Raw genomic sequence first — 24,858 nt, 5'->3', positions numbered from 1 at the left:
ACTGCACCCCTCCTATACCCTTATTATTCTGCCATTTATATTCACACCAACAATTTAAATCCAACAGGCTCGTTGCTGTATCAGTCGGCATGGAGACCACTGTCACACACAGTTCCTGTACTGCCCTTGCCATAAGTACATTCATTGTCCTGACTGTAACCATATTGACCTTCCCATCACTGTTTGGTGCCTACAAATGAATTCCTGCTAACGGTTGCTTCTGCTTGTTTATTCTCAGCTCCACTTTTGATATTCAGATCCACATGACTGTCTCATTAATGCATTAACCTCATCCTTCCTTCACAACTTGTTGGCTTTTTTGCCTAGTCTGCCTATTGGGATTAGATTGTGTTGGAATATCTGCTCAGCATGGATGGGTTGGACGGAAGGGTCGGTTTCCATGTTGTACATCTCTCTGACTCTATTACTTTATCCCAACAACCCTTCCGTATTCACTTCCCAGCGATGGACATTCTGCAGCTACATCTCCGGAATGACAGTTCTATCATATCTGTTCACTGTATTCCATCTGCCTTATGGTGAATACAGGGAATTATTCCTCAGTAGTGGGGTTTGAACGGATGGATAGAGGTTACAGAGATAGGGAGGCTTACAGGGACACAAGAATGTTAGAGTTAAACAGAGTTACATCTGGTCAAGAATGTCAGCGGGACAAAGGGGTTTGGGGATTGGAGGAATTTACAGAGATAGAGGGAGCTGGATTAGATTCTGGAGATAGAGATAGGGATGGAGAAAGGAAGAGGCAGGCTGATTGAAAAGCACCTACGGGTCTGTTTCATCTAGGAGATTATTGTGTATACTAGCAGAGATATGGAAGGTTGTCGTGACTGAAGACATTTATAGATATAAGAAGGCTTCTAGACTCTGGAGGCTACAGAGATAGGAAGGAATTGGAGAATGCCATGTTACTGGGTTGGAGACAGTTACACAAATGGGGAGGGTTGCACAAACTGAAAGAGGTTCCTGTGGTCGCGAGGGGTATGGTGTCGGGAATGAGAGTGAAATTTAACAAGATAAAGATCAAAGAATTGGAGAAGTATAAGGCGATTACAAATTTTTCACAGCTAAGGAAGGGTTGTAGGAGCTGGAGAAGATTACATAGGTAGGGACGGATGGAGAGGTTAAAGACAAATACATTGACATGGAGGGTGCTATTGGTGGGTGAAGCTTACAGGGATAGACAGGGCTATCAGGGTTTACAGGGATGAAAGAATTTAATATCTACTGCAGACGTTTAGGGATTAGGGTGTTAGGGACTGGAGAACCTGACAGAGACAGAGACAGAGACAGAGACAGAGAGAATGATGTGGACTAGAGGAGATTCCAAACAGAGGAAGGATTATCGGGACTGGAGAATACTACAGAGATCACGAACACAGCATGGGCCAGGATTGATGCCTGCGATCCGCTGTCTGCGATACCTGCCTGTGCTGTCACATTGAGGACCAGTACAGAAGAGGTGAAAGCAGGACCGTCACAAGATGGTTGGAATGAAGCCTAGAATGTTGCTGTTCCTTGCCCAGATCTGTGGCTATGTCCGGTCTTCCAGGTCTGAATGTAGAAGTCTACTACCTCCACCCTGTGCTGTTTACTGTGAGCGATCTTACCGGCTGCAGGATTTACTGAAGGCTCCAGATCTCCCTCTCCATCTCTCTCTGGCTGACCAACCAGTTTCAATGAGATGATGGATGAGACAGGAGTTAGGAACATCCTGATGACCTGCATGAGACAGAAATAGACAGAATGGGAAATTAGACTGAGGCAATGAGGATAACACATGCAGAGTGGCACTGAGTCCAGCAGAGATCTCCATAATCCCAGTCTCCATCCCTTGCTGCTGCATCTCTCTGGAGTGGACAATTCTGTTGACAGAGGCAGTAAATAGACCGACACAGCGAGGGATGCCACATGGAGAGATACTGAGTGATAGCACATTATTAGACACTGTATTAACAGGGAATTGTTTGAATTTATAACAAAGGCACTGGGATAATTGTGAGGGGATTCAACCTTCCTATCTCATCGTCTCTTTGGCAGTGGCTCACAGATGAGGCTGACTCTCTCCCACTCTCAGTGAGGGTGGGGGAGTCTGGAGTTGACTGTACAGACCGATGTGGCCTTCCACAGACTCTGTTACACTTGAGGCAGAAGGTGGCCATGGAAAGGGGGTGGGTGGGGCGTTGATATGACAGCGCGCTCCTTGTGCTGTTTTCTCCTGGATTCCCGTTTTCCCCACAGAAAGTCTCGAGGTGCTCGACACCTTCCCAATGCTCCTTCCCACTTCAGACGGTCTTGGCCGATTTGATTAAGAGATGGAAAAAAACCGATCAATTCCCTGATCTAACCAGTCTGTCATGCAGATCCTTGTCAAATTCCTTGCTAAAGTTCATGTGGACATCGTGTACTGCTCTGCTTTGACTTCTCACGTGTCTACCTCCACACTCACTTCTGAGGCATGATTTACCATGCACAAAGCCATGCTGACGATCATTAATCTGTCCGTACCTTTCCAAATGCACGATGATTGTTTCTCTCAGAATCTCCTCCAACAACTTACCACCCTGCCATCAGTCTCACTGGTCCGTACTAGTTGTCGATGATACAAATATCTCTGGAAGGGGCCCTGTAATTTCCTCCCTCGCTTCTCACAAGGCGCTCGGGTACATCTGACCATGTCCCAAGGTTTTATCTAACTTTTTGCATTTTAACACATCCAGCACCTCCTGTTCTCCAATGTGCACTCTTTTCAAGACATAACTATGTATTTTCCTAAGTTCCCGAGCTTCCATATGTTTCTCCACAGTAATTCCTAACGCAAAATATTTGTTCAGTATCTCCCCCATCAGCAGTGATTCCACACAAACAGCCTCATTGACCTTTCAGGGGCCCTATTCTCTCCCGAGCTAATTTTTAGCCCTGGTTGAAACTTGTCAAAATGCTTCAGAAATTTCAAATATCCCTCTACCGCAACTAGCCTCCCCCAGCCTTATCTGTTCTGCATTTATGGTCACACCAATATATAGAATCCAACAGATTTAAAAATATTCCCCTTTTATAAAATCATACATCTCCCATTGTTTCTAATCATCCAGTTATCATTTATTGTCATATCCTTTAAAACACATTCCAGCACGTTCCCGAATTACTGTCAGACTAACACCGTTTGGTTCAGATTCAATGCACATAGGATTTTGGGAATCCTTGTGTATCAATCTGAAACAGTTAGCTTACAGGATCAGCAGGTAATCGAGAAGGCAAAGGGAATGGAGTCTAAAAATAGGGAGGTCTTGCTAAAACGATGCAAGGTACAAGTCAGACCACACCTAGATTATAATGAACAGTATGAGTGCCGTAAGGAAAGACATTCTTGTATTAGAGACAGGCCAGAGAAGGTTCACTCGGCTGATTCTGGAGATGGCAAGACTTTCCAATGAGAAGAGGTGGAGTAGATTGACCTTGAACCTATTGGGGTTTTGAAGAATAGGAGAGAAATTTAATGAAACATCCAGGATTCTGAGGGGCTTTGACAGGGTGGATGCCGTGAAGTTAGAAACTAGAATAGTACAGCAGAATAATAGGCCCTTCGGCCCACCATGGCTGTGCTGACCATGATGCTATTCTAAACTAATCCCATCTGCCTGCACATGAGCGATATCCCACTATTCTCTGCCTGTTCATGTGTCTGTCTAAATGCCACTTCAAAACTTTGCTGTCATTGCCACCTCTCCCACCACCTGAGCAGCTTCCACCCTCTTGGGAAACAAACCTGGCCTCATTCATCTCACTTGAAACTTCTCACGCTCACCTTAAACAGATGCGCCCTAGTATTTGATATTTCTACATTGGAAGAAGGATTCCAACTACACACAGTATTCACGCCTCTCCTAATGCTATATACCTGTACCAGGTCAACCCTCAGTCTCCGATACTCACGCAAAACAATCCAATTGCGTCAAACCTCCTGACAGTAAATACATTCTCATCCAGGCAACATTCTGCCAACCTTCTGTTTCAATCTCCCCAAAGCCTCCACATCCTTTCTGTAGTGTGGCAGTGAGAACGACACGCAACATTCCAAACGTGGCTGAAGTTTCATTCAGTCACAACATGACATGCAAACGTTTGTACTCAATACTGTGACCAATGAAGGTAAGCATACCATACTCCTCCTTTACCACCACATCCTACTGTGTTGTTATTTTGAGGGAGCTACAGATTTGCATCCAAGGTCATCTGTTTATCAATGTTTCCAATTAGTCAATTAGTGCTCTTCTCTCTTCCATTTGACTTCATAAATGCATCACTTCACACTTGTCCCTATGAAATTCGATTTGCGATCTCTCTGTCCAGCGTTACAGCTGATCTACATAGTGCTAAAACGTTTAACACTCTTCCTCACTATCCACAATTCCCCTAACTATCCCTAATCATTACATGCCTTTCCAACTGCCGTCTGCAAAATACTAATCAAACTGCTGACCTTTTCATCTGAATCACAGATATAAATTACACATAGCCATCGTAGCACTGATCCTTGTGAAACAGCATTGGCCACAGACGTCCAATCAGAAATTGACCACTGCACAGGCCTCTGTCTATAATCGCCAAGAAAATATTGTATCCAACTTACCAACGAGCGTAGATTGTGATTTGATCTTCCAGATCCCCCTTGCTATTTGGAAGCTGTCCATTCAAAATGACTCCATATTTTGATTCCCAGATTAAATTGGCTGTCTCACTAATGCACTGACTGCATCCTTTCTTCCCAAAAACGTGACCTTGTTTGGTTGTTTGCTGATCCTGCCTAAATCCCTACAACCCCTCAATAATCACATTCCTGTCATGATCATTCTGCAGCCACCCCTTCATAATAACAGTTTGATCATATCTGTTCTCTTCAGTTAATGCTGTCATTCCATCTGCCTTGGTGCAAATGCATGGCGTGTGTCACCGAGAGAGGGCCTTTGAGGGATGGATAGAGGTCACAGAGTGGGAGTGACGTTTGGGGGCGCGACAATGTTGCAGGATTAAACATAGTTACAGTTGATACAGAATGTTCGCAGGAGAAAAGTTTTTATTGTTTGGAGGAAGTTAGAGAGATAAAGCGTCTTTGATTAGACTTCAGAGATAGGGATATGTGTAGGGTTGTGGATCGTTACATGGTCTTTGATGATCAGGGTGTAGAAACATTCGCATGATTCCAGGATGTGGTACATTTAACAACAGTTGTGGGATCTGGAGAATATCACAGCGATAAGGAGGATGGTATGGACTGGAGAATATTATAGGGAAAGAGAGGATGGTATGGACTGGAGAATGTTGCACGGATAAGGAGGGAGTTGGAGACTGGATACAGTTAGGAGAGATGATTTTATGCACTGGAAGGTATGTCAGAGAGAGAGTGGTGTGCATGCTGCAAGATACGACAGGGTTAGGGAAGCTTGTAGAGACTGGAGGAGAGAGTCGTAGAGAGGCTTGTGAGAGATCAGATTCACTTATGAGCATAGGATGTGCTGCAGTGAGCGGAGCCTTTTGCAGATATAAACGAGGATACAATGGCCACAAAGCAGTCACACCAATACATAGGTATATAGGAACTTAACGATGTGAAGAGATTACACAGACTAGGAGTGTTGTATGCAGTGGAGGAGATTAAACTGATAGGGATGGTTTTACAGACTCAACAATGTTAGGAAATAATGGGAGTTGCAATGGTGAGAGCAGGTTTCAATAATTCGGAGGATATAGACCTGAAGGAGCTTTGACAGATAGTGATGGGACAGTAAAGGTAATTGTAGTGGCTTCCCTTTCATAAGCAATCCATAAGCACTTAAAACAGCCTGTTTGACATATGCATTATCTCTCGATCATTCATCAGACAGCGCTGCAAATATTTCACTGGCTCTGCCTACCAGCTTAGACTGAACTAGCATTACCCAGAAGTCCTCGGGCCACTCTATCCGTCTATGCAATCTTTCAAATGAAATACAAAGTTCCTTGACAGTAGAGTCACACATAGTTACGATAGCGAAGAAGGCGCTTGGTATACATTCCTTTATTGGTCAGAGTATTGAGTACAGGGATTGGGAGGGCATTTTGCGGCTTTATAGGACAGTGGTGAGGCCACTTTTGGAATACTGCATGCAACTCTATTCTACTTCATATCGGAAGGATGTTGTGAAACTTGAAACGCTTCAGAAAAGATTTACAATAATGTTGCCAGGGTTGAGCTATAGGGAGAGTTTGAACAGGTTTTTCCTGGAGAGTCGGAGGCTGAGGGTGACCTTATAGAGGTTTCTAAAATCAAGAGGGGCATGGATAGGATAAATAGACGAAGTCTTTCTCCTGGGGTATGCGAGTCCAGAATTATAGGGCGAGGTTTAGGGTAAGAATAGAAAGATATTAAAGAGAACTAAGGGGCAACTTTTTCACGAAGAGGATAGTACATGTATGGAATGAGCTGCCAAAGGAAGTTGTGGAAGCTAGTACAATTGCAACAGTTGAAAGGAATCTGGATGTGTATATGAATAGGAAGGGTTTATAGGGAGATGGGCCGGGTGCTAGCAGGTGGGACTACATTGGGTTGGGATATCTGATCTGCAGGATGGGACCATGAATGGGTTGTGGAATCTGGAGGATGTTATGATTTGAACCACAGGTAATGTTTGATTGGATCTTTCAGCCAAAATTACAGATGGTACAATTGCAACATATAAGAAGCATTTGGATGGATATATGAATAGAAAGGGTTTGGAGGGAGATAGGCCAGGTACTCGCAGGTGGGACTAGATTGGGTTGGAATATCCTGTCGGCTGGGTTGGAATTAAGGGTCTGTTTCTATGCTGTACATCTCTTTGACTGTAAGATCGGCTGAATGGTGCAATCAAAAATTACCTGTGGTTCAATTCATAATATCCTCCAGGTTCCACAAGCCATCCTCGGTCCCAGGCTGCAGGTTCTATAAACCTCCTGCAAGTCCCACGTCCCTTCCGATATTTGTACCATCCTCCAGGTTCTGCAGCCCTTCATACCTCGTAACATGGCCCAGACTCTCCAACTCCTCCTTCATCTGCAATGTTCCCCAGAAGGGCACTGGAGGATGGTGGGGGTTACAGAGATGTGGAGGGACATCAGGACGGGATGATTTTGCAGACATTAGGAATATAGGGACTTGAGGAGGTTTCACAGTTTATGAGTGCTGTCAGGACAGGAGGAACTTACAAAGATAGGGATAGTTTTAGATTAGAGGATTCTGCAGAAAACCTTTACGTGGTTAAAGGCAGAATTCTTAGCAGCGTGCAGGAACAAAGGGATCCTTTGTCCCTCAGGTTACCACCCAAGTTGACAGGGTATTAAGAAGGCGGATGGTGTGCTGGCTTTCATTAACAGGGGATTGAGTTTAAGAGATGCGAGATTTTGCTGAAGTTCTACTGAACCCCAGTTAGACCACACTTCGAATATTGTGAACAGTTCTGTTCGCTTCATTATCGGGAGGATGTGGAAGCTTTAAAGACAGTGCAGAGGAGATTTAGCAGGATGCTTCCTGGACTGGAGGGCATGCCCACAGAAGGTAGGTTGTGGAAGCTAGGGCTTTTCTGATCAGAGCGTAGGAGGAAGAATGGTGACTTGATAGAGGTGTACAAGGGAATGAGAGGCATAGATAGAGTGGATAACCAGAGACTATTTCCCATGGCGAAATGGCTATCACAAGGAGACATAAGTTTAAGGTAATTGGCGGAAGGTTTAGCTTAGATATCAGAGGGATATGGGCCAGGTGCTGGCAGGTAGGACTAGATTGGGTTGGGATATCCTGTCGGCATGGACGGGACTAGTACGTTATTTACACAGAGTGTGATGGCTGCGTGAAATGGACTGCCAGCCATGGTAGTAGATTCAGATCCATTACAGACATCGAAGCAACTCTTGGATAGGCACATCAATGATAGTAAAATATAAGGTATGTAGGTTCGTTTCATCTTCAGAGTAGGATAAGAGGTCAGCACAATATTGAGGGTGGAAGGGCTTGTAATGGAATGTGCTATTCCATGTTCTAAATAGCAAGGGTTGTGATGGCAGAAAGAGGTTTCGGGAAACGGGAGAGGATGCGATCTGAATGAAGTGACACAAATAGGAGGCGTTGCTAAAGATGTATGAGGCAACAGAGACAGCAATGGCCTGATCTGGAGCAGGTGACTCAGGCTGCAGGAATTGTGGGGACTGGAGGTGCTTTCACAGGGAGGGAGGAGCATACAGCCACAGGAGGTTACAGAAATGTGGAGAGCTGTCGGGCCTACATGAGTTCATGGAGATGGGGAGGTTGGGAGGAATGGAGCAGTTTACAGGGATAAGGATGTTGTTAGAATGGGGTGGTTTACACAGACAGGAATGTTTCAGGAGAACGGAGCTGAGTACAGAGATAAAGTGGGTTGTACAGATTGGAAAAACAATTAGCCGTATGGAGGGTAGTCGTGACTGAAGATGTTTATAGACACAAGAATGCTTAGGTTCTGCAGGTTATTTAGATAAAGAGGGTGTGGAATCAGACAGATTCTCCAAGTGATAAAGACAGCAATTTTGGGTGGAGACAGTTTCACAGATTAGGGAGCATTAGTAACCTCCTCCAGTTTGGTCAAAGTGGGAAGGGTTGTAGGGGAGGGTGATGTTTACACATGTAAGAGCTGGAGAAGATTATGGAAATGAGTAGATGGATGGAGACACTGGAGGCGCTTACATTGACAGGGTGGGTGCTGGCAATGGGAAGATATCACATAGATAGTGGGTCTTGTAGGAACTGTATTGAAAGAGTCACAGGCATTGGAATGACTTCTGCAGGTTGGGAGTATTACAGGGACTGAGAAGATTGTAGGGTCTCCACAGATTGATCGTGTCTTTAAGAATATGTAGATATGGAAAACTTAAACCCAATGCATGCAGTCTTCATTTGAAGACCAGAGCCTTATTATCCCTCATCAGACAAGGATCCCTAACCCTGCCAGCTTTTCCCTTTACCCCAATGGGGCACACTGGCCCTGGACTCTTGAGATCACACTTTGAAAAGCCTCCCATTTGCCAGTTGTTCCTTTTCCTTCAAACAGACTCACCCAAACGATTAGAATCATAATGTGGAGGTGCCGGTGTCGGACTGGGGGTGGACAAAGTTAAAAATCACCCAACACTCGGTTCCAGTCCAACCGGTTTATTTGAAAGCACTGGCTTTCAGAGCACTGCTTCTTCATCAGGTGGTTGTGGAGCACAATCCTAAGGTACAGAATTTATAGCAACAGGATGGCAGTGTCATGGAATATAATATCAAACAAATTTAGTTGAAGCGTTTCATCTGTTACAGTGATCACCAACGCATCCAAAGCGAGTTGGATTATAACTGGGCGTTGTGCAATTTTAAATTCACGGCATTGATGCTGGCCAGATTCTGCAGAATGAACCCAAACCTGGCCCTGTTCCAGTTTTCGTCTTCAATCTATGGACCTGCTGATCTTTTGCCATAACTGTGTTAAAACGAAGACAGTTGTGGGCACTGGGCCCAAAGTGCTCTCTGAATGACAGTTCAGTCACTTGCCCGACCTCGTTTTCTGAGGGGAGGTCCAGTGTTGCACCTGCCTGAGTAGAGTAGGGCCCTCTGCTTATTGATTTAAGAATCTTCCTTGGATACATTTGAAAAATTGCCCTCCGTCCAGGTCTTTTTATACTCGAGGTGGCCCAGTCAATACAGGGAATATTAAAATCTCCAGCCAATACCCCTCTATTATTCCTATAGTTATCTGCAATCTCTCTACACATCTGCTCATCTGGTATCTGTTGGGTCTACAACAGTCTACAATACAGTCCCAACATAGTGGCCACCCCTCTTCTTCTTTCTAACTTCTAACCATGTGGAAGTTTAAATGAATATATGTTTTAAAAATTGGAATTTACAATCCATAAATAAGTATTGATAAAAACCCAAACACTTGACCTTCAGAGAAAGACAACAGTTCACTCTCATGTGGTCTGCACGACATACCCACAGCAACGTGTTTGACTCTCAATTATCCTGTGAAATGGGCGAGCCAGCTGCTTAGCTCAAGGGCAGCAAGGGATGGGCAATAAAGGCTAGTCAGCCAGAGACACCCACATCTCATACCTGATTTTTAAAAAAAAAATCCATTCAGATTGGTCCCAGAACAGTTCCAGTGGAACAACGTCCTGGCCAATCACGTTGGTAGATTTATGGACAGGGCTTTAAACTGACAGAGAGGATGCAGGGACAGGGTTCTGATGAAAGGAGCTTTCCAAATCCAAAGAGAAAAGGTGAAGCATCAGAGCAGCATGGGGAATGTGACCGAAGACAACAGAAAGGAACAGAATGGGACAAAGTTTAACTAAAACTGTAGATCAGCAAATCCATTTGTGACAGGAAATTGTGGGAACGAGTAAATTATGTTTTTTATTGATGGACAAAGTCTCTGTAACAAGGTAGATGGATTTGTGACACAGAGATCAAAGGGATTTAGACACCAGAGAGGTGTGGTTACAGGGCGAACACAAGGTGGAACAGAAATATTCAATGGTTCACAACCTTGTGCAAATTCAGGCAAAATGGATAACGCTAACAATAATAGATAAGAAAGGTATTACAGAGAAAACATTTGGCATCAGATCATGAAGTCGAGTCAGTGAATATACTTGCCAAGGACACAAGCAGCAGAACAGTTTTAGACCACCGAACAGCATTTCATGGCTCGTCACTACAATAAATAGGAATTCATTGAATTTTTAATACAGGTATGGTGAACATTTAGTGAAACGTTAATATTCGCAAAGTCTAGGACAATCACACTGACAACAATGATATTGGAAGAGGAGTTCAGAGAATTTTTTGTTCAGTTTTTTTTAGAATAACACATTGTGCAACTGGCGAGGAATGTAACTGTCTCAGAGAGACTGTTGTGTGATAAAACTTAGTGAATGAGTAATGTCACCTGGAGAGATGCTCTGGGAAATTGTGATAAAGTGCAGTTTAAAAAATATGAAGTTTTAAAATGAAACACAGAAAGTACAAGCTACAACTAGAAACAAAAATAGCCAATTACATGAGTTGGAGAAGAGAACTGACTAAGATAAACAGGGTAAACAAACTGCAATATGTGCCTGTAAATGAACAGTGGAAAACATTTGAAGGAACAGTGTAAAATACTCAACAAAATGACAGGCTGAGAAGATCACCACAAAGTACTTAAAATCCTGAATTGAGAGAGAGTTTTGTAGTACGTTTTAAAGGGACTGCAATGGGTCTGCTAGCAGGAGGAGGGCAATGGGAATGGGAATCGTTGTCAAGCTTTCTTGACACGATACGAACAGGGAGAGGTGAAGGTGCTGGAGGTGGTGAGAGTGTTACAGAGAGTGGTCAGGGCCTGAACGGTGTTACAAAGCCAGTACGGATTGCTGCAGCTGGAGGGGTTTGCAGAAGTAGGGAGGGACATGTGTATTTTTATTTATTCATTCATGGGTTGTGGGTGTCACTGCCTGAACCAGCATTCTTTGACCCCATGCTAATTATCCATAGATTTTTGGGGCCCTGGTGGATAAATATAATACTTTGCTGGCCACAGGTGAAGTGCTGAATGACTGGAGAATCGCTAATGTGGTTCCTTTGTTCAAGAAGGGCAGCAGGGGTAGGCCAGGTAATTACAGAGCAGATAGTCCGACAGCAGGGGGAGGGAAATTATTGGAATGAATTGTCAGGATGAATCGACACTTGCTAAGGTAAGGATCAACTCGGTTTAGTCATCACGGATTTGGCAGAGGAAGATACTGTCTGAGGAATTCAGTTCAGTTCTTTTGAAATGGTGCTTAAGTATATTGATGAAGTCTGTGCAGATGATGTGGTTTACACGGACTTGACTAAGTCTTTAAACAAGATCCAACATGGAAGGCTGGTCCAAAAGGACTGGGTTCCAAGGCAAGTTGGCAAATTGGATGCAAAATTGGTGGATAGAATATTTTCACCACCGGGTGTACCACAGAGATCTGTGCAGGAACCATTGAACATGAATAACTCGGATGTGAAAGCAGAAGGTATCATTAGTAAGTTTGCAGATGACATGAAAGGTGAGGGTGTTGTTCACAGTGAGGAGGATGGTCTCTGTCTGCAGTCCGATGTCGATCGGATGATAATCTAAGCAGAGTTTAGTTCTGATCGAAGTGAGGTAATACTCTGTGGGAGGTACGATAAGCGAAGTACAGACATAATAAAGGGTAGGTCCTTGCGGAGTACTGAGGAATACAGGGACCTTGATGGACAAGTCCATTGATACCTGAAGGTGTCAGCACAGGGAGACAGGGTGGGAAAGGCACCTCAACTGGGAGCGGGAGAGGGACCCATATCCTGGTGGGGTGAATTGCTAGAGCTACTTGAGAGGATATAACCTAGTCTAGCAGGGTGTTGGACCTTAAATAAACGTAAGGCCAGAAAGATGATTGAGGCAGCCAAGAACATGGCAGGAAATGGGGGAAAACTGATGATTAAACTACACTTATTTCAATGCAAGGGGCCAGACAGCTAAGGAAGATGAACTCAAGGCATGGATTGGAACATGGGACTGGGATATTATAGTTATTACAGAAACACAGCTGAGGGAGGGGCAGGACGACATTGTTTCAAGGTAGAGATGCTACAGGAAGGGGAGGCAAGAAAGGACGTGTGGTGGTGGGTTTTGATGAATGAATCATCACAGCAGTACTTAGAGAGGATATTCCTGTGGAATCGCCCACTGAAGCTATGTTAGTGGAACTGAGAAATAAGAACGGGTCATCACTTTGATTCGATAGGACTGCTGACCAGGAATAATCTGTGGCAGACTGAGGAACAAATATGTCGGGACATCTTAAATATCAACCATAAAAATAGGGCTGTTGTGGTAGGGTTTTTGAACTATCCAAACCTAGACTGGGACTGCCAGTGTTCAGTGTTTGCAAGGGAGGAATTTGGTAATTGTGTTCCAGAAAACTCCCAATCAATATGTAAATGGCCTGAAAAGAGAAATGGGCAAAACCTGACCTCCACTTGGGAATTATGGTAGGGAAAGGGACTGAGATGTCAGAGGGGAAAGCATTTTGCCAAAGTGACCACAGTTCTAGTAGTTTGAAAACAGCTTTGGAAAAGGACAGGCCTGGTCCACAAGTGCAAGTTATAAAATGGGGCCTGACCAATCTTGATCGTATTAGCCAGGAACCTTCCGTGATTGGGGAAAGGAATTATTTACAGGGAAAGGGAAGTTTGGCAAGTGAGAATAATTTAAAAGTGAGATGAACTGATCGATCACCGCCAGCATGTTCCTGTTTGTGTGCAGGTCAATGCTGACAGCATTCGGAAACACTGGCTGTCTATTGAGGGTCTGGTCAAGGAAAAGGGGCCACATGTCAGATATAGCCCGCTGGATCAAGGGAATCCCTGAGGATATACAGGGGCTGTAGGAATACACTTTGAGTAGAAAACAGGAATGGAGAAAGGCTAAATGAAATAGCCTCAGCAGAGAAGGAAAGGGGAATCCAAAAGTGATTGTATCAGTATATTAAGTGTGCATAAGTAACTCGGGGCAAAATAGTGTCCAATAAAGATCAATGAGGCCATCGATGTGTGGAACTGCAGGATATTTGCTAAGATCGTAAACAATTTTTTCACTCCAGAACTTACTGTGGAGAAAGACTGGGGAACTCAGGGAACAAGAGTAATACGTTAGACCACAATTGGAGTTCTCTGCAATTCCAGTCTCTCTGCTACAGGAAGGATGTTGTGAAACTTGAAAGGGCTCAGAAAAGATTAACAAGATATTGCCCTGGTTGTTGCTGAATAAGCTGGGGTTACTGTCACTGGAGAATTGGAGACGGAGGGATGACATTACAGTGATTTATATGAAAATGAGCGATATGGATAGGGTAAGCATTCAAGGCCTTTTCCCAGAAGTTGGGGAGTCCAAAACTAGAGTGCATAAGTTTAAGGTTAGACGTGAATGGTTTACAGAGTGACTGAAGGGACAACTTCTTCACACACATGGTGATGTGTGTATGGAATGAGCTGAGAGAAAAAGTAATGGAGACTGATACAATTACAACATTTTAAAAATATCTGGATGGACATCTAAATAGTATGGGTGGGTGGCACGGTGGCACGGTGGTTAGCACTGCTGCCTCACAGCGCCAGAGACCCGGGTTCAATTCCCGACTCAGGCGACTGACTGTGTGGAGTTTGCACGTTCTCCCCGTGGTTGCGTGGGTTTCCTCCGGGTGCTCTGGTTTCCTCCCACAGTCACAAAGATGTGCACGTCAGGTGAATTGCCCGTATTGTTAGGTAAAGGGGTAAATGTATGGGAATGGGTGGGTTACGCTTCGGCGGGTCAGTGTGGACTTGTTGGGCCGAAGGGCCTGTTTCCACACTGTAAGTAATCTAACCTAAAAGGGTGTAGACGTATATGGGCCAAATCCTGGAAAAGGGAATGGGTTTATTTCGATCTTCTGGTAAGCCTGGACGAGTTGGGGACCGAAGGGTTTGTTTCTATGCTGTATATCTCTATGACTTGAAAAGAGTGCTTGATATAAAAGAGTTGGTGCTGGAGGTTTTAAAACTCAAAGCTATGGCAAGTTCCAGAACCTGATTAAGTGTATCACAGGACACTGTGGGATGCTCGGGAAGAAATTGTGGAGCACCTAGCAAAGGTATGTGTACTAACTGACAGCCATGTGTGATGGGCTGGCAGGCTGGAGGGTGGCATCATGGACAGTGAAAGATGTTTTCTGAGATTACAAAGGGATCTTCATGAAATGGGTGAATGGAGTTGGAATTCAATCTGAATAAATACGAGGTAATGCATTTGGTCAAAAAAAACAAGGGTAGAGCTTATACATTTAATGTTAGGGCCTCGGTTAGTGTTTTAGAGCAGAGGGATCTCCGGGTTCAGCTACATAATTCTTGAAGCTTGCATCACAGGATGGATAAGACAGTGCCTGACTATTGCTCAGTCCATTGAGTGGAGGATTTGGGACGTCATGTTGAGATTGCACAGTCATTTGTGAGGCCTGTTCTGCAATACTCTGTCCAGTTCTGGTCGCCCAGTTAACTTGGAGGATATTATTAAGCTGCAGGGCATTCAGAAGAGATTTACCAGGATATTGCTGGGTATGGAAGGCTTGAGTTAGGAAAAATGGTTGGATAGGCTGAGTTTTTTTTCACTGGAGCCTGGAGGTTGAGACATGATGCTTTAAAGGTTTATGAAAAAAAATGAGGTATATAGATCAATTTAATGATAGTTGCCTTTTCCTCAGGATGGGGGAGTCTCAAGAGGAGGGGCCACATTTTTAAGGTTAGAGGAGAGAGATGTTCAAAAAAAGATATGGGGCAATTTGCTACACTGAGGGTGGTTTGAGTGTGGAATGAACTTCCTGAGAAAGGGGTTGATGTGGTTACAATTACAACATTTAAAAGATATTTGGATAAACAAGTGAATAGGGAAGGGTTGGAGTGATATGGGCCAGCAACAGGCGGCAGTGAAGAGTTTAGTTTTAGATTATGGTGGGTATCAACTGAAGGGTCAGTTTCCATGCTGTATGGCTCTATGACAAGAATATGGTCTTATTCCATTATTGAAGAAAGGATCCGGGCTGGGTCCACTGATGTGCATCATCTACATTAACGATTTGATTGAAAATATAGGAGTGATTGTGCGAACGTTTGTTGATGATCAAATTAATGGTGTAGTGGGCAGTAAATACGATTATCAATGGGGGGCTTGACCAACTGGGCCAGTGGACCAAGGAATGAAAGATTGAGTTTAATTCAGGTGATGGATTTTGTTAAGACAAACCAGGAAGGACTAATACAGTTAATGGAAGGGCTCTGGCCAGGGTTGTTGAACAGAGAGAGAGAGAGAGAGAGAGAAAGAGAGAGAGACGGTGCAATTTACATTGTTCCTCGGAAATGGCATCACAGGTGGACAGGGTGGGGAAAGCGACATTTGGTACATTTGCCGACATTGGCCAGCACTTTGTTACATACGTTGGAGATATTTGTAACATTGTCCTAAATATGTCCCTTGGGCAGAGGAGGCCACGGGGTGACCCTAAGAATGGTGAATAACCAAGGGTAGGTGAGTCCAAATCTAGAGGGTATAAACAGGAGGTGAGGGAGCAAGGATTTAAAGAGGGAGCTGAGGGGCAGCATTATCCACAGAGGAAGGTGCATAGACGGAACGGTCTGCCAGGGCCACATGGGAGAAACACGAACAATTACAGCATGGAAAAGACATTTGGGCAGGTACATGGAGAGGAGAAGGTTTGAAGAGATAAGGGCCAAATGCAGGGAAATGCAACTCATTCAGTATAGGTGACATGGGCAGCATTAAGGAGTTGGACCACAGGTTCTGTTTCCGTGCTGGATCACTCTGTATCCAGCGAAAGAGAATTAGTGTACCAAAATAAGGCATGTTGTAGACACTGAAGCAAGTTACAGCGATAAGGCTGGTAGTCTGGAATGCAGTACGTCTCAAATATGTGGAGGGACGAAAGTGAAAGAAGGAGGTTACAGGGACAACTACTGTTATAGGAGTTAAAAATGACTGAAGACACTGGTGCACAAGCATGCCACAGATACAGCGTTGCAGAGTAGTGAGTCTTCGTACAGTGTTGGAGGGAGATCCCAGAACAGAAAGATCCCAGGCAGCATTCACAACCTCTCGTCGGAGGCCTACTCTCCCCTCTGTTGTACTGATGCTCACTAAGACAGCACAGGACTGGATTGATAACTATGAACTCCCGATGCTGTCTCAGTGCAACATAAGTTAAAGTAGACGTGCAGATTGAGCATGGCGTGTGTCTATACTGTGCTCCCCATCCAGCACTGTATCTATGTCATGTCTTGTTAGCGATGTTTGGAGCCCTCTCATTGCTCTCTGCTCTGTGCACTATGAGTGATCTTACCTCACTGCAGGATTTATTGAAGGCTCCAAATCTCCCTTCCCTTTGTCTCTCTGACTGACCTGCCATCTTCAATGAGGTGATGGATAAGACACACAGCAGTTGGGAAGTCTATTGAGTCAGCAACCTCCTGAGTACCTACAGGAGACAGAGAGATAGACAGAATGGGAAATTAGACCGATGCAGTGAGGATTACACAAGGAGAATGGAAATGACCCCCGCAGATATCTGGAAAATCCCAAACTCCATCCCTGGCCTGTGCTGTTGCGTCTCTCTGGAGTGGAGAATTCTGTTAGCTCAGGATATGGAGTAGCTGCTAGAGTGAGAGATGCTGACAGAAGCAGCAATTAGACCCACACAGTGAGGGATACCACATGGAGAGAGAGACTGAGTGATATCACCAGCGTGCTGGAAGACTTCAGGATCACACAATCATGTTGGAAGAATGGGTTTAGCTTCATGTATCAGTGCTCAGGGATGAGCAACCAGTGAGCAGGTGAAATGATGGCCTATTAACATTATTGTTAGGGCATTTGTCCAAAACCTCAGCTAATGTTCAGGGGAGGCAGGTTTGAATCCCATCATAAGATATGGTGGAATTGAAAATCAATAATTTTAAAAATAGCAATTAACAATCCATAAACAAATATGAAACCATTGCTGATGTACAAAAATCACAATCCCTTAGATTAGATTCCCTTCAGTGTGGAAGCAGGCCTTTCGACCCACCCAGACACGGGGAGAATGTGCAAACTCCACACAGTCGCCCGGGGCTGGAATCGAACCTGGGACCCTGGTGCTGTGCTGCAGGAGTGCTAATCACTGAGCCACCGTACCGCCCACTTGTCCTTCCGACAACGAGACCTGATCATCCTCACATGGTCTGCACGACATCCCCACAGCAAAGTGTTTGCCTCTCAATTGCCCTCTGAAATGGCCAAGCAAGCTACTCAGCTCATGGGCAGCTAGGGCTGTGCAATAAAGGCTGGTCAGCCAGAGGCACCCACATCCCCTACCTGATTTATAAAAAAAAAAATCAAATAGGACGGTCCCACTGGGACCAGTGTCCTGGCCAGTCATGTCAGTAGGTTTATGGACAGGGCTTTGAACAGACAGAGAGGATGCAGGGACATGGTCCAGGTGAAAGGAGCTTTCAAAATCCAAAAAGAAAAGGGGAAGCATCGGAACAGTATGGGGATGTGGCTTAAGGCAAGCAGAAAGGAACAGGATGGGACAGCGATTAACTAAAACTGTAGATCAGCAAATTCATTTGTGACAGGAAATTGTGGGAAAGAGTAAATTATGTTTGCAGATGGATTTGTGACACTGAGATAAAAGAGGTTTAGGCACCAGAGAGATATAGTTACAGGGTGAACAAAAGGTGGACATAAACATTCAATGGATCACAACCTTGTGGAAACTCAGCCAAAATGGTTAACACTAACAATAATGGATAACAAAGGCATCACAGAGAAAGCATTTGGCCTCAGATCATGAAGTAGAGTCAGTCTGAATGTAAATTCTGGCTACTACTTGCCAAGGACACAAGCAGCAGAACAGTTTTAGTCACCGAACAGCATTCCGTTGCTCATCACTGCATTATACAGGAACTCATTGGAATTTTTTTAACAAACACATTGTGGTAATTTTGGGAAACATCTATATTCACAAAATGTGGGACAGTCACACTGGCAAGAGTGATATTGGAAGAGGAGTTCAGAGAATTAGTTTTCAGTGTTTCTTTGAAAAACACATTGTGCAATGGCTTGGGACATAACTATCTCAGAGCGACCATTGTGTGATGAAACTTCGTGAATGAGTAATGTCACCTGGAGAGATCCTCTGCGAAATTGTGATAAAATGCAATTTAAAGAAATATAAAGTTTTAAAGTGAATCACAGAAAGGACAAGCTACGACTAGAAACTAAAATAACCAATAATATGAGTTTGAGAGGAGAACTGACCGAGTTAAATAGGCTGAACAGACTGAAATATGTGCCTGTCAATGAACAGTGGAAAACATTTGAAGGAGCAGTGTAAAACACTCAACAAAAGGACATTCCATTGAAACAGACAAATCCTCAGCAAGAAATCCCCATCGGTCCCTCACATAAGTAAAAATGATCATATTAGACTATCGGGCTTAGAGGATCACCAAAAAGTACTTAAAATCCTGAAGTGAGAGAATGTTTTAGGAGTAAGTTTTAAAGGGATTGCAAAGAGTCTGCTCGCAGGAGGAGGTCAGATGAAAGAGGGAATAATTGTCAAGGTTTTATGTCACAAAAGGAACCGGGAGAGCTGAAGGTGCTGGAGGTGGTGAGAGTGTTACAGAAAGGTGTCAGGGCCTGAACGGTGTTACAAAGCCAGTAAGGATTGCTGCAAGCTGGAGGTGTTTGCAGAGTTAGGGAGGGACATATGTATTTTTATTTATTCATACATGGGATGAGGATGTCACTGATTGGACCAACATTCTTTGCCCCACTGCTAATTTCCCAGAGTATAGCACAGAGTCAGCCATATTGCTGTGGGTCTGGTGTCACGTGCAGTCCAGACCAGGTTACAATGTCAGATATTCTTCTCTAAAGGACCTAAGTGAACCAGATGAGTACTTCCTACTGGTCAACAATGCTTTTATGGTGGCCTCACCAATGTCCTGTACAGCCACAACATGACATCCCAACTTCTACTCTCAATGCTCTGTCCAAAGAAGGTAACCATCCCAAACATCTGCTTCACCAACCTGTCTACCTGTGACACCACTTACAAAGAACTGTGTACCTGCATCCCTGGGTCTCTGACTGACAACACTACCCAGGGCCCGATCATTAACTCAAGTCCCGCCCTGGTTTGTTTCAACAAAATGGAACACCTCACATTTATCGAATTAAACTCCATCTGCTATTCTTCAGCCCACTATCCCAGTGTACTATTCGTCCTGTTGTATCATAGATAACTTTCTTCACTGTCCACTATACCCACAATTTCAGTGTCACTCAAAAAACTTACTAACCACAAAACCAATATTCCCATCCAAACCATTTACCCAAATGACAAACAACAGGGGACCCACTACACCGCTGGTCACATGTCTCCAGTCAGAAAGGCAACATGTCTCCCATCACCCTCTGTCTCCTACCATCAAGCCCAATTTTGTATCCAGTTGAGTAGCTCCTCCTGAATGCCATATCCTTTTACATTGATCTGAGCTTATTACCCAGTTTACCATACAGAACATAAAACACAGAACAGTACAGCACAAGAACCTTCGGCCATGATGCCATGTCCATCTTTTACCCGATTGTAAGATCAAACTAACTTACATACCCTTCATTTTGCTATCATCCATGTGCCTATCCAAGAGTCTATTAAAATGTCCCGTTACACCCACCCACCACTCTCTGTGTAAACATCTGAAATCTCCCCTTACCCATCCTGTAATCACCTTACAATTATGCCCTCTTGTACCATATATGCCATGGGATAAAGAAGTCTCTCACTGCTCACTCTATCTTTGCCTCACATCATCTTGTTCACCTCTACCAAATCACACCACACTCTTCTTCACTCCAATGAGAAAAGCCTTAGCTCTCTCAACCTTTCTTCATAAGACATGCTCTCCAGAACAGGTAGCATCCTGGTAAATCTCCTCTTTACCCTCTCTAAAGCTTCCACATCCTTCCTGTAATGAAGGGATCAAAACTGAACACAATATTCTAATCGGGATCTAAACAGGGCTGTATAGAGCTGCAGCATAACCTCATGGCTTTAAAACTCAATCCCCCAGCTATTGAAAGCCAATACAACATATTCTTTCTTAACAACACTATCAGCTTGGTGGCAAATTTGATGGATCTCTGGTCATGAAATCCAAGATCCATCTGTTCCTCCACACTATTCAGTATTCTGCCTTTACCCCTGTATTCTGCATTCAAGTCTCACCTTCCAAAATGCAGCAGTTCACACTTTTCCAGATTTGACTTCATCTGCCACTTCTCAGCCCAGCTCTACATCCTGTCAATGTCCCATTGCAACCTCCAGCAGACATCCACACTATTCACCACTCCACCAACCTTCGTGTCATTGGTCAACTTACTTACACATTCTTTCACTCACAAATCCAAATCATTCATAAAATCAAAAGGAGCAGAGATTCTTTGACTTCTCCCTGCAGAAAACCACTGGTCACCGAGCTCCAGGCTGAATGATTTCCATCTGTCATCACCCTCTGTCTTCTATGGGCCAGGAAATCTGTATCCAGACAGGCAGGTTTCCCTGTATCCCATGCTCTGTAATTTCTCAATGAGCCATAAATGTGTTTTGTCACATTCTCAAAGGATTCAACAAGATTTGTGAGGCATGACCTGTCCCTTAAAAAGTCATGATGACTTTCTCTAATCAAACCATGGTTTTCCAAAGAATCATAAATCCTGTATCTCAGAGTCTCCAATAATCTGCACATCACAGACAGAAGACTGACAGGTCTGTGATTCCCAGGATTATCACTATTCCCTTTCTTGAACAACGCACGGCTAATTCACCTAACCTGCACATCTTTGGGCTGTGGGTGGAAACCGGAGCACCAGTCGGAAACACACGCAGACATGGAGAAAATGTGCAAACTCCACACAGACAGTCGACTGCGGATGGAATTGAAATCGCGTCCCTAGTGCTGTGAGGCAGCAGTGCTAACCACTGAGCCACCGTGCTGCCCCATGTAACTCTCTAGAGCCCTGCTTCTGATCCTGGGTTCTTCAAACTTAAGTTAGCTTCCTTCTTCCTCTTGACTAGATGTTCTACATCCCTTGGAATCTTGTCAAATGCTTTGCTGAAGTTCATGGAGACAACGCTGACTGCTCTGCCTTCATCCATCTCTTGGTCAACTCCTCGAAGAGTCAATCTAGTTTGTGAAACACGGTTTTCCACTCACAAAGCCATGTTGATTATCTCTAATTACTCCTTGCCTTTCCAAAAATATGTAGCTCCTTTCTGTCAGAATCTCCTCCAACAACGTACCCAGCACTGGCTCACTGGGCTGTGATTTCCTGGCTTTTCCCTGCGGCCCTTAAGTGATGGAACAGCATTAGCCACCCTCCAGTCGTTCGGTAACTCATTGTGTCTGTTGATAATATAAATATCTCTGTTAGGGACACCACAATCTCTTCCCTCGCTTCCCATGAATATTCAAGGATAGACCTAATGAGCTACTGAGGATTGATCTACCTTTATTTGTTTTAAGATTCCAGCACTTTTTCTTCTCTGTTGAGGATTCTTTCCAAGACATCGCGATTTATTTCCCCAAGTTCCCGAGCTTCTGTGTCTTTCTCCACAGTAAATTCTGACAACACCAGTTTATCTAATATCTCACCCACCTCCTGACAGTTAAGGTGTCATATTCTCTACCAAGTAACTCTTTAGCCCTTATTGAAACTTGTGTAACGGTTTCTGAAAATTCAAATAAACCGTATCCTTGGTACAACCACTCTTACACCCAGGTCTACTTTGCCATTTATATTCACACCAATAAAAATAAAATCCAATAGGCTCAAAAACACATTCTCTTTTTATTAAAAGCCTTTCTAAGGGTCCAGTTATTGGTCATTGACATATCCTTTCAAACATATTTCAGCTCCCAACCTACTGTCAAGCTAACACTGTTTGGTTTCAGACTGGCAGCAGAAAGGTTTATGGGAGTTCGTATTTATCAATCTGAAAAAGGTAGCTTACAGGTTCAACAGGTAATAGATATTTTGGAAATAAGGAGGGACGTGGGCACTGAACGACATTATGGAGATAGGGAGTGATGTGGGGACTGTATGAGATTATGGACACAGAGAGTGCAGTGGTGACTGAAGAACATTATGGAGATTGGGAGTGTTGTGGGGCCTGAAAGAGGCCAAAGAGATCTGCAGGGCTGTTGGACCTGAAGGAGGTTGCACAGATCAGGAGGATCATGGGGATTGAAGGAGGTACTCTGAACGGGAGGGTCGTTGGGTCAGGATGAGATAATGGAGATAGGGAGGGTCGTGGAGCCTTTTGGAGTTTTTGGAGTTAGGGAGGTTTGTGGGGAATGATTCAGGTTATATGGATAGGAAGAGTCGTGGGCACTGAAGGCGTTTATGGAGATAGGGAGGGCTGTGGGGACTGAAGGAGGTTATATAGATAGTAAGTTTATAGAGAAGCACAAGAACGAAGAGCAGGTATCGACCATTTGACCAGAGTTGGTCCCACCATTCAAAATGATCACGACTGATCATTTAACCCAGTACAGTATTCCTGGTTTCACACCTTACTCCGATATTATAGTGACTACTGGCATTTAGTGATACAGTGGGCTGTGGTAATTGGGAGGGGGGGGGGTGGGGGTAGGGGGTGTCTTACAGAGATAGGGAGGGTTGTGGAAACTGGGATAGGTGACAGACACAGGGCGGGTTTTAGGAATGGGAGGACTTTACAGAGATTTTGGAGGAATGCAGGGATGGGACGTGATAACAATCACAGCGAGGATGTTGGGAGCTCGATCTGCGATGGGTACAGCTGAGAACAGAAGTGAGTCAAACAGTCAGGGTAGGCAGGGACAAGTAGGACTAATAAATTAATCTGCATTTATTACAATGCAAGTGGTCCAACAGGGAAGGCAGATTAACTCAGGGCATGGTTAGGAACATGGGACTGGGATCTCATAGCAATTACAGAAACATGGTTCAGGGATGGGCAGGACTGGCAGCTTAATGTTCCAGGATACAAATGCTACAGGAAGGAGGCAAGAGAGGAGGTGGAGTGGCATTTTTGATAAGGGATAGCATTACAGCTGTGCTGAGGGGTAATATTCCCAGAAATACATCCAGGGAAGTTATTTGTGTGGAACTGTGAAATAAGAAAGGGATGATCATCTTATTGGGATTGTATTATAGACCCCCCCCCCCCCCCCCCCCCCCCCGAATAGTCAGAGGGAAATTGAGAAACAAACTTGTAAGGAGATCTCAGCTATCTGTAAGAATAATAGGGTAGGTATGGTAGGGGATTTTAACTTTCCAAACATTGAATGGGACTGCCATAGTGTTAAAGGTTTAGATGGAGAGGAATTTCTTAAGTGTGTTCAAGACAATTTTCTTATTCAGTATGTGGATGTACCTACTAGAGAAGGTGCAAAACTTGACCTACTCTTAGGAAATAAGGCAGGGCAGGTGAGTGAGGTGTCAGTGGGGGAGCACTTTGGGGACAGCGACCATAATTCTATTTGTTTTAAAATAGTGATGGAAAAGGATAGACCAGATCTAAAAGTTGATGTTCTAAATTGGAGAAAGGTTGATTTTGACGGTATTAGGCAAGAACTTTTGAAAGCTGATTGGAGGCAGATGATCGCAGCTAAAGGGACGGCAGGAAAATGGGAAGCCTTCAGAAATTAGATAACAAGAGTCCAGAGAAAGTATATTCCTGTCAGGGTGAAAGGGAAGTCTGCTAAGTATTGGGAATTCTGGATGACTAAAGAAATTGAATGTTTGGTTCAAAAAAAAAAGGAAGCATATGTCAGGTATAGACAGGATAGATCGAGTGAACCCTTAGAAGAGTACAAAGGAAGTAGGAGTATACTTAAGAGGGAAATCAGGAGGGCAAAACGCGGACATGAGATAGGTCTGAAAAGTAGAATTAAGGAGAATACAAAGAGTTTTTTTCAAATATATTAAGGAAAAAAGGGGTAACTAGGGAGAGAATAGGGCCCCACAAAGATCAGCAAGGCGGCCTTTGTGTGGAGCCGCAGAAAATGGGGGAGATACTAAATGAATATTTTGCATCAGTATTTTCTGTGGAAAAGCATATGGAAGATATAGACAGTAGGGGAATAGATGGTGACATCTTGCAAAACATCCAGAT

This window comes from Chiloscyllium plagiosum, unplaced genomic scaffold (assembly GCF_037043375.1).
Source record: "Chiloscyllium plagiosum isolate Xiang-an unplaced genomic scaffold, Cpla_swu_hap1 HiC_scaffold_49, whole genome shotgun sequence".
Taxonomy (NCBI): Eukaryota; Metazoa; Chordata; class Chondrichthyes; order Orectolobiformes; family Hemiscylliidae; genus Chiloscyllium; species Chiloscyllium plagiosum.
Note: the sequence above shows the minus strand (reverse complement) of the source record.